Genomic DNA, 10,345 nt, shown 5'->3' with positions numbered 1-10,345 from the left:
CAGAGGCAGCACAAGGCCTATTCACTGGTTAAGTAAAAGGGACACTTGTTTTAAGACGTGCTGCATTTTCTTAGGTTTTATACTGTGGCATTCCTGTAGCTACACAGACATGTTACATGCATTCACTGGAAGCTGCAGTGAAGTGTGCCCTTGAGAACGTATAATAATAAGGCAGGAGAGAGTTGAGTAATAGAAGATCTATTTAAAGCAGGGGTCTTAAACACGCAGCCCGCAGAGTTATTTGCTGTGGCCTGCCAAGCTCTCCACATCCCCCGGAGTTATTTCCTGGGAGCGCCAAGCTCCCCTCACCTGCACCTCCCCAGTGCACCGTATCCCCATTCCTCTGCTTACCTCCAGGCGCTTCCCGTTTGGCAGTGCTTAGTGCTTTCCAGGAGGGAGGGGGGAGGAGTAGGGAGCCACGCGCTCAGGGGAGGAGGCGAAGAAGAGGCAGGGCTGGGGCAGTGATTTGTGGAAGGGGTTGGAATAGGGGCAGGGAGGGGGCGGAGTTGGGGTGTGGACTTTGGGGAAGGGATTGGAATGGGGGCAGGGAAGGGGTGGGAAGAGGCAAGGCAGGGGCAGGGCCTCATGGAAGGGGTGGAGTGGGGGCAGGACTTTTTTTACCTTTATATGAAAAAGGTGTCAGTGATGCAGCCCTCGGGCCAATGTACTAGTCCTCATGTGGCCCTTGAGGTGATTTGAGTTTGAGATCCCTGATTTAAAGTGTCATGAGTATAAACATAAAGGTCAATATCTGAATTTGTCCAGAAAGAATACACCATACTCTTTCACAATGATATATATTAGTCAGTATATATATATAATTTTTTTTTTTTTAAGAAATGGTGCTTTCAAGTATAGGCCATTAAAGTGACATACAACTCAACAAAAGAGGAAAAACTTCCTGAAAGGCAAGGGACGGTTAAGTAGTTGAATATAAAGGGGAAATGTCTCTGGCTCTGCTCTGTTCACACTACATCTTAAAATATAAAGAGTCTACTTCCCGCTTGCTGAGGGGCAGAGCTGTGAGTCAGTTCACAATGGCCGGTACTGAAAAATTAACAGACTGCGTTCTCAGTATTACAATGTAATCTCTGTTGCTGTTTGTACCATCCCATCCTGGACACTATTTTCTTTGTTATTATTTGTGTACACAAGAAATAAACACACAATGTACTCCGTCAGGATGATTGAAAGAAGGCTCCATGAGAAAGCAAGCAAGTATTCTATTCACTGTGGAAAAAGGGGCCTGACTTGACTGACAGCCCTCCCCCATCGCAAACAGGCACACTTAAATGTACAGCCTCCAGAAAAGAGAATCATCACATTGACCCTGTGTTTACATATCTACCCTTTTGGCAAATGTAGCTAAGTGCTATGTAGGTTCTTTCACTCTTATCTCACACCACCTTGTCCTCTGGTTTTGTTTTGTTTGCTGACTGTGTCTGTAAAGTCTGGTAAGCATTCAGGATGTACACCGCTTGGAGAGAAGCACAAATGTTATTAATTGTATGAATACTCAGTGTAGTCAGACCTGCATAGGCTTCTGGAAACACTTAGTTCATGCTAGAAATACTAGCATAGTCATCCCTACAATAACATTACATACATTCATTTGCATACTCCCGTCCATATTCATAACAGGGTATGTATAATGGAGGCAGCGCAGTCCAATGGACATGGCAGTGGGCTAGGATTCAGGATACCTGGGTTCTATTCTTGGTTCTGCCACAGATCTTGTATGCTAACTTGGGCAAGTTGCTTCACCTCTCCGTTCCTCACCCAGACATACTCTTTTGTTGGTCCTGTCTATTTAGATTGTAAACTCTTTGGAGCAGAAAACTTCTCTCACGATGTGTTTGTAGAGTGCCAAGCACAATAGGGTCCTGATCTTGGTTGGGGCCTCCACATGCTTCTCTAGTATATAGAGAATGTATTTTCACCTAATAATTGAATACACAGCTCAAAATATCTTACAGCTTCACCATTTTGGCATACACTATTTCAAGATTAGCAGGGAGATGGATAACTCACATATTTTTGCCCCTTCCTCAGTGAGGTCAGAGATTCTTGGATTTTCTCCAGGAAACATAGCAGAAAAAATGTTCAGGTGGAAGTATGCCACTTCATATGTTATGCCTTCAAGATGTAGCCTGACTTTGTTAAAAAAATGCACACTTAAAGCATCATTCAAAGAAATAGACTACAGTGGGATCGGTCAACAGAGTAAAAATGATTAATCCCAAAGGTCATAGAATCAGTGGAAAGTAACTGCATTGATCTGAAACTGGCTAGTGAGGAAAAAACAAACATTAACCACAATAGAGATTATGTGAGTTGGAAACTTGGATGGAAGAGATGTCAAACCACAGATCAGTAGCAGGTGCCAAAGTGACCTTTCCATAAATGATTCATACAGGAAGAATAATGGCAGGATTTCCAGGTTGGGCACTCAATTAGAAAAAAGCATAAGGAATTATAAATGGCTGAAGCAGATAATGAAATGATTGTGTCAACTGTATCTCTTATTGAGCTTCACCAGCTCTTGGGGACGCCTGAAAGCACTGTTTGTCAGAATACGTATGTGTGCATCCATCATCAAGCTTTTTGTTAGTATAACACCCTCTTTTGTCTAGAAAAACTTAGCACACAAACAAACAGATATCCAAACCCTGCCATTAGAAAGTAGGCAAATGATTTTTGGAAGCTGTGCATCCAAGTAATTTCATTCAGTGCCTAGGCACAGGTGATAGGCACCTTAGAAATACCAAAAATAGCATAGCTTTTAGAAAAAATAGTTTTCATATTGTGCTCCAAAGGAAGCACACCTTGGCATGCCTTCTAAAAATCAATATATTAATAAGGCAACATATTCATTACAAAATTATGTTTTTATTAAGGCTGAGTTATATCACAACTAAGATCCTACAATCTCTCAAAGTATCTTCTAAACCTATCCAAAATGTTTGCTGGTGTCCTCAAGCTCCCATAAGCTCTGAAATGTTTCTTTATACTAGGAAAAATGAGTGGATTTACTTGCTTTTTCTCAGGAATTTTTAAAATGCTACTAAAATATTTGTTTTGGTCATGGGGCCTATCCTCATGAATGTTTAATTTTCTTTAGTTAAAATTAATAAATTTAAACTATTAAATGATTCTTGTCAGAGAAGTCTATTGTAAGAGTCATTAGACAGTAAATGTTAACTGTGTTTCTATAGCATCAGGAGGAAAAGGGGCACCCACATTTTGCCCAAGCAAGGGCAAGTTGCCCATATGGCCAGGAACCTGAAGATTTAATCCAGTCTATATACAGTAAAGATTATAACACTTTTACTTTTAATAGTACAAAGTACAATAGTACTTTTAATCAACATGTGGTGATCTATCTTGATCTGAGACATGGCATTATAGAACTCTGTGGCTTGTATTGTGGCTACCTGTAGCAGGCCCATCATCTGCCCAGTTTCCCCTCTCAGTAGTCATCCACCACTTTCCAGCCTAGTTAGATTGTTGAGGTGACTTAGTCCTCCATCTAAGTCTCAAAGTCTACCCCCTTCCAGAGTCAAAGGCCAAAAGTAAACACAACCCAATCTTCTGCCTCACATTCTTGCTGGGCGTAGGCCACCTCTGTGGGTCTGTTCTCTTCCATGACAGTCTTTAGCCCTTCTCTGGGATCAGCTCCCAGCCCTCCAATACTGATTCGTCTCCCTGTTGTGAGCAGGCATACCATCTCAACAGGTGGCAGCACAGAGAGAACCCACACTCACCTTCTACCAGGGTTTCCGATCCTGGGACCTTAACAATTGAATTATCAGTTCCATAATGGAAATTGTCCAGTCTTTCCTTCCTGGAGCTATTTCCTATGTACAGAGCCTAGCCTCCTCATTGGTCCTTTCCTGCTCCTCAATGGAACATCCTTTCTCAGGTCCATTTTCACTGGAGTTTTTCCCTTTACTGAGCACAGGTTACCCTGATATTTCCCAGGTGGCCTCTTCTATGGTCACAAGCTACCCTTGTAACATGACCCCAACACTCATTCCCTTTACCTTGAGAAGTGTTAAATAGCACAAATGTGGCTGAGTACCACCCCCACTTCCCCTTTAATGGGCCAGCTCCACCTATGACACTATCCCAGTAAGAGAAAGTTATTTATCTTATAGTAACTGGAGTTTCTTTGAGATGTGTGGTCCCCATCTGTATTCCACTAGGGTAAGCATGTGCTCCATGTGCCCAGAACCAGAGAATTTTGAAAGCCATGTCTGTTGGTCCGCATGTGTGCCCTGCCTCACCTCGTGCCTCCAACCAAGGAGATAAAGTGCAGGGAGATCTGACTGCCTCTCCAGTTCCTTCTCCAGTGAGGATCAGAGAAGATCTGAAGCAGAGGGGAAGGAGGGTGGGTAGTGGAATGGAGATAGGGATGACATCTCAAAGAAACTCCACTTACTACAAGTTAAGTTAACTTTGTCTTCAAGTGCTGGTTCCTATGTGTGTTTCACTATGGATGACTGACCAGAAGAACTCAAATAGGAGGAGGGTGCAAAGTCATAGATGCCAGAGCTGAATGAAGGACGGCTGTTCCAAAAGATGCAATGTCTAGCCAGTGTGTGGACTGAGCTCCATATAGTTGCCTTAAAAATACCAAGTAAAGGAACCTCTTGAAGTGATGCCATAGATGTTATTTGTACTCTTGTGGAATGAGCTCTTACCCTATGAGGAGGAAGAAGTTTAGCTAACTGACAGCAGAGCAAAATACAGCCCGAGATCCATTTAGAGATTCTTTGAGATAGCCTAACCACTGACTCTTTTTACTGTGGTGACAAATAGTTTAGGGAACTCCCTGATTGTTTTTATTCTCTGCAGGTAAAAGGTTGTGGCTCTCTGGATGTTGAGGGAATGGAGCCTCCTTTTTTCTGAGGATGTCTGAGGTTTTGGGAAGAAGGTAAGTGGGTAGACTGGTTCAGGTGAAACGCTGAGACTACTTGGAGGGTGAATTAGAGTGTAAACTTAATGAAGCCTTGTCCTTATGGAATATAGTGTAAGGAGGCTCCACCATCCATGCCTCAAACTCACTAACCCTTCTGGCTGAGGTGATGGATTCATGGATTCAAGAGACATGGAGCAAGAAGCTAATGGTTCAAAAGGAGGCTTAGTGAGTACTGAGAAAACAAGAGTTAAGTCCCATTGAGGAGTAGGCTTTTCATATATAGGCGGGAAGGTTGATTAGGCCTTTCCAGAATCTGCTAATCAGAGGATGAGGGAAGATGGGGTAGCCCTGTGAAGGCAGAGGATATGCACTGACTGCTGCCAAGCAGAGCCTTAAGGAACTGACAGATAAACCTGCTGTCTTCAAGGAAAGAATATAGTCCAGAATAAGAGGAATATCTGTAGCTTTTGGAGAAATAAGTCTTTGGTGCTCCCTGTTAGAAAAATGCTTCCCCTTGGCTAGGTAACTCTTCCTATTAGAAGGATGTGCTGTACAGCTTCAGAACATGATTGCTCTAAGGATGGTGCCCATGCAAAAACCAGGCTCTGAGATGAAGCCACAGTTGGTTGGGATGCCTGATCTTGCTGTTTCCATGAGTCAGGAGATTGGGAAACATAAGACTAATGACTGGTGCCTGAGATAACATGCATAGGAGGTTCAGGAACCAAAACGGTCTGGGCCAGTTGGGGGCAATGAGAATAACTCATGCCCTATCCTGCCAAATCTTGCACAAAACTTGAGGCAGGAGTGGTAGTGGAGGAAGGCATAATTCAGATGATCTGAACATGGAAGGAGCAGATCATCTCATTGTAAGTGACAATCCGGAACATCTTTGGAGCAACACATGTTGTACTTCCTCTTTGTTTGGGAAGCAAACAGGTCTCTGGTGGGGAATCTTCTGTAGAGCAAAAAATATTGTTTACCACAGAGTTGTGAAGCTCCCACATATGATTGACTGCAAAGTATCTGCAGAGAGAGCCTGTTAGCAAATTCTGGTTTCCTGGGAGGCAGACTGCCAACAGGGTGATCTGATTGCCAATGCACCAGATCCACATACTGATTGTTTCAGCACACAGAAGGGTGGATCTTGCTCCTTCTAGTTTGTTGATGTAAAAGACGGTTGTGATGTTGTCTGACATTATAAGGGCATAGTGACCTTGAATTAATACGAGAAAGGTTTTGCAAGCCCTTCAAACTGCACGCAGCTGAAGAGCATTGAGGTGCATTCTGAATTCTTGAGATGTGCCTTGCACTGTATGGATGTCCATGTGAGTCCCCAGCCAAATAGGGACACACTGGTAATGATCATCCTGTCTGGTACAGAGATGAGGAAGGGAATGTCAATGCAAACTGATGGCAATTCTTCCACTATGACAGGGACGATATCAGTTTGTTGGGAACAGTCACTATGGTGCTTATGAACTGTCGATTTGGTGAGTACACAGTTTGAAGCCACACTTGTGGGCAACAAAGGTAGAGTCTTGCAAAAGGCATGGCGTAAGTGCATATAGCTTAGGAGAGAGATTGGTCTTGACAGGCACTCTGGGGTTGGTTTTGATCTAGTCTATAACATCATAGCCTGAAACCTGTCTCTTGGCAAGTAAGTCCTTGCTATAATGAAATTTAAGAACACCCTGACAAAGTACAAAGTCCGTGCAGGGGTAAGAACATGTTTTTTGGCTTTTACGCTGACCCCTGGAGACGAATTGTAGCACTGTCAAAGTCAATGCCTGGGCCTCTTGGTGTGACTTAGTGACAAGGAGCTAATCGGGGAGGTAGAGGAATACTGAAATCACAGTATCTGATATAGGCTCCTCCTCAGCAGGATCCAGGGCAGCTCTGGTTGTCCCCTCAAAGGGGAGCGAAAAGGTGACTCCTTAGCAGACTTGACTCTGTGAGCTGGAACTGGTCCCATGGCCCCCAGTATGGCTAGTAGGACTGGTCAAATGGGGGGTGGTCCCCAAAGCATGAGGTATAACTGTTCCGGGGTAGACAATGAGATGGAAGTTGGTCCCAGGCTGGCCCAGGTCTTCTGACCAGGAAGGTGTCTCTTGGAGGAGAAGGGCATATCAGTTCATTGGGTACTTCAGAATCTCCCCATAAAAAAACCGCTTCTGCTTCCTACAATGATACCAAAAGTGCTGCTGGGGGCAAATCATAGCCTGAAGATGGAATGGGAGACAAACTCCTCCCAAAAGCCAGATCCCTTGGTGGAGTCATGACCTCCCTCAAAAGGGAAGGACCTGAAGGAGTGGAGACTCAGAGTCTGTGAGAGTGAAGATGTCCTCAGGAGGAGCATAGGTCTTGGTCCTTCCTGGAGCAAGAGGGTCCTGGCTACCCGAACCACTGGAGCTGCAGTAGAGACAGTCTGTGCCACAGTCTACATCTGTGGAACCGCAGGTGACAGATGCTCTTGGCAATTGGTCTTCATCAGTCCGGCAGATCCCAGGATTAGTGCTTGGGAGGTACCGGAAGCACTATGGCTGCCAGGTCGCAACTGGTGCCGATGGAGCCCTAGACTTGTGAGCTTTCTTATCATGCCTCTGAGACTTAGGATCTATTAAGTTCTCTCGGGCTGAGCTATTTCTTGGTTTAGGTAGGGCTGAATCTGACTTCTTTGAAGTGGATTTGGAGGAAGACTTAGCCTCATGTTTATGACAATGCTCCCTGCTCTCCCAACAAGACTCTGCTGAGGGATGTGTGGGGATAGACTCCCTCACTCCTGATTTGAACCTCATAGCAGGAGGTGCACTGCTTGCTGAGTCAGGCTGATGTGTGTGGGGTTCCTCAGCCTGGGTCTGATTGCGGCTTCATGGCCGCATTCATGGCTTCATTAGGTGCTTCCTAAGGTGGAGTTCGCACCCTTTCTGGGTTTGGCTGGGGAACAAATGGCAGAAAATGCATTTTGCCATGATGTGGGCTTCCCCAAGGATGTACAAGCAACGTTGGTGGTCGTTGGCGACTGAAAAGGATCACAGGCAGGAAGCACAAATTTTCAAGCCTGGAGTCCTGGGCATAAACCAGTACGTGTGTGCAGCGGGGAGGTGCTCCCCAGCTCAAGGAGACTAATTATAAAGCACAAATTATCAGATTAAAAACTTTAAAACTCTAGAATATAGAACTATTTACAGATATCTAAATATATATTCACAGATGAAGAAAGCTGAAGCTTTCGACATTGGAGGTTCTGACCTGAGCCGTGATCAGAAGGAATTGGAGAGACAGTTGGTCCACACCACCCTTTATTTCCTCAGTTGAAGGCACAAGGTGAGCCGAGACATGTGTGGACTAATGCATATTGCTTTCAAAATCCTCTGGCTCCAGGCAATCGAAGCACATGCGAACCCACATTGGAATTATGCATAGGGACCAGCACGCAAAAAAGAAAGATGGTTTCAAGATTCCTCCACCCACTGAAGTTGGGTGTGCTAACACTGGTTAAATAATCACCACCAGAAAATCTCTCAAATATATAATGCAAGGTCCTTGGTGATGTCAACCCTTTCCTTCAGAGAGGTGAGAATAGAGAATTATTTCAGTATTACTTCCCCTGCTTTTATTTTTAAGCCTACGAGCCTATTGTAGTCAATGAGTAGGACTTTTGCCAGCTCTGGAATCCACAGTTTGTCAGCAAGAGAATCTGAAAAACAGCTTTCTGAATTTAATGGCAAGGGACAGCATATTGTGTAACATGCAATGTGTACACATTCTAACTAATTGCAAAAGCAAACACTTAAAAAACATTTAGCACCAATCCACATTCACAGGAGGTCTCTCTAATCTCCCCCATTTTGCAAGAAACATGTTTGGCATTAGTTGCACATACCACTCAATTAACTGAAAAAGTCACGATGGGGGCATCAGCAGAGCAGTGAGGTAGCACACAATTCCATTACGTGGAAGACCCACCTTCTACAGTAGACTCAAGCATAGGGTCACATCTGGGGCTTAGAGAATGGCTAAGCTGGCATGTTATAATACATTAGTTGAACAAACCTATCAAGCAGAAACTCTGTAGGTCTCATTTTCTATTTTGAAAATATACCCCATGGACAAAAGATAGGAAAGTGGGAGGAAAGGATAGCTCTGCTGCTCTCAGAACACAGCTATTCCATTCCATCCATGGAAGATGTTGGTTTTTCTCCTACACATTCCCTTCATAAAAATCCATTGATTTGGCTCTTTGTAGTCACCAAAGGCAAAAGGAAGAAATAAACAGAGGTAATAAAATAAGAGGTAAAAAGATTAGAAAATAAGCACTAAACTGACTTCCAGAGAATACAGTATGTATTGGTGTTGACCCTAAGCTATGGCAAATAAAAACTCCACACAAGTTGTGGTTTAAACTAACAGCTGTAACCTTAATAAATACATGGAAAATTAAAAATCCCTACAACTCCTGGCTGTCAACAGTAGTTCAGTGCAATTACCACCTCAAATCTATGGCCACAAGCAACTCCAAAACAGACAAGAACCCTGGCTGGCTACAGCTGGGTACAAAAGATTGGTACTTTTAATCTGTGCATGATAAACAGCCTCCACCCATCCTACCACTCATTACATCCCATTGCCATCTCACTCCTGGCCCTGAACTAGAGTTTGGCATAAGCCTCAATAGCATCTATTACTGCAAAGAATTCCTGTGTACACAACATGGTACTGTACACACAAATCTCCACTCCCAAAATACATGGCAGACCTCTGACTGTTTCTCAGGAATCCCCTATACCCCACTTACCACATGTTCAAGGAAAGGCAAAAACTCCCAGCTGCAGTGGGTCAATTCTGCACTGCAGGAAAAATTCCTTCCCACCCCCAAATGGTGATCAGCTGCAGCCCAGAGTACATAGGGAAACATGGAATGTACCACTGTCCTCGTGGTGGCCCCTATATTCCTCTAACTGGGAAGGGAAGAACGAAAGAGAGGAACAGCCATTTAAGTAATCTGCACAATGTACCCTCTCCACCCCCACCAGAAAATACTCTCCCACTTCCCCACACTAGGCCAATCCAGGGCATGCAGTGGGCAAAAAGGACTGCCTTTCATCAGTATTTGGTGTAAAGAGCTATCCCGTCATTGTCACTGTATGTTTATCTCAACCCAACCCAACACTGTGTTTGGGATAAACTATGGTCCTGATATCCAGAGGATTCCTCCCACAGAGAATGAGAACCACAAGCTTGAACATGCTCCTCACCTAGCCATGTAATTAAAAACTGCTCCATCTGAAGTCTCACATAAGTAAGAAACATGTCAGTACTGAGAGCCAACAGACCAGCCTAGTCACCCTGCACGTCACAGCACCCTTATGAAATACCTGGGCCTGATCACAGTACCTGCTCTTTCTCCCGAAAATGTACCAG

This window comes from Lepidochelys olivacea, assembly GCF_965140295.1.
Source record: "Lepidochelys olivacea isolate rLepOli2 genome assembly, chromosome: 5".
In the NCBI taxonomy this organism is placed as follows: Eukaryota; Metazoa; Chordata; order Testudines; family Cheloniidae; genus Lepidochelys; species Lepidochelys olivacea.
Note: the sequence above shows the minus strand (reverse complement) of the source record.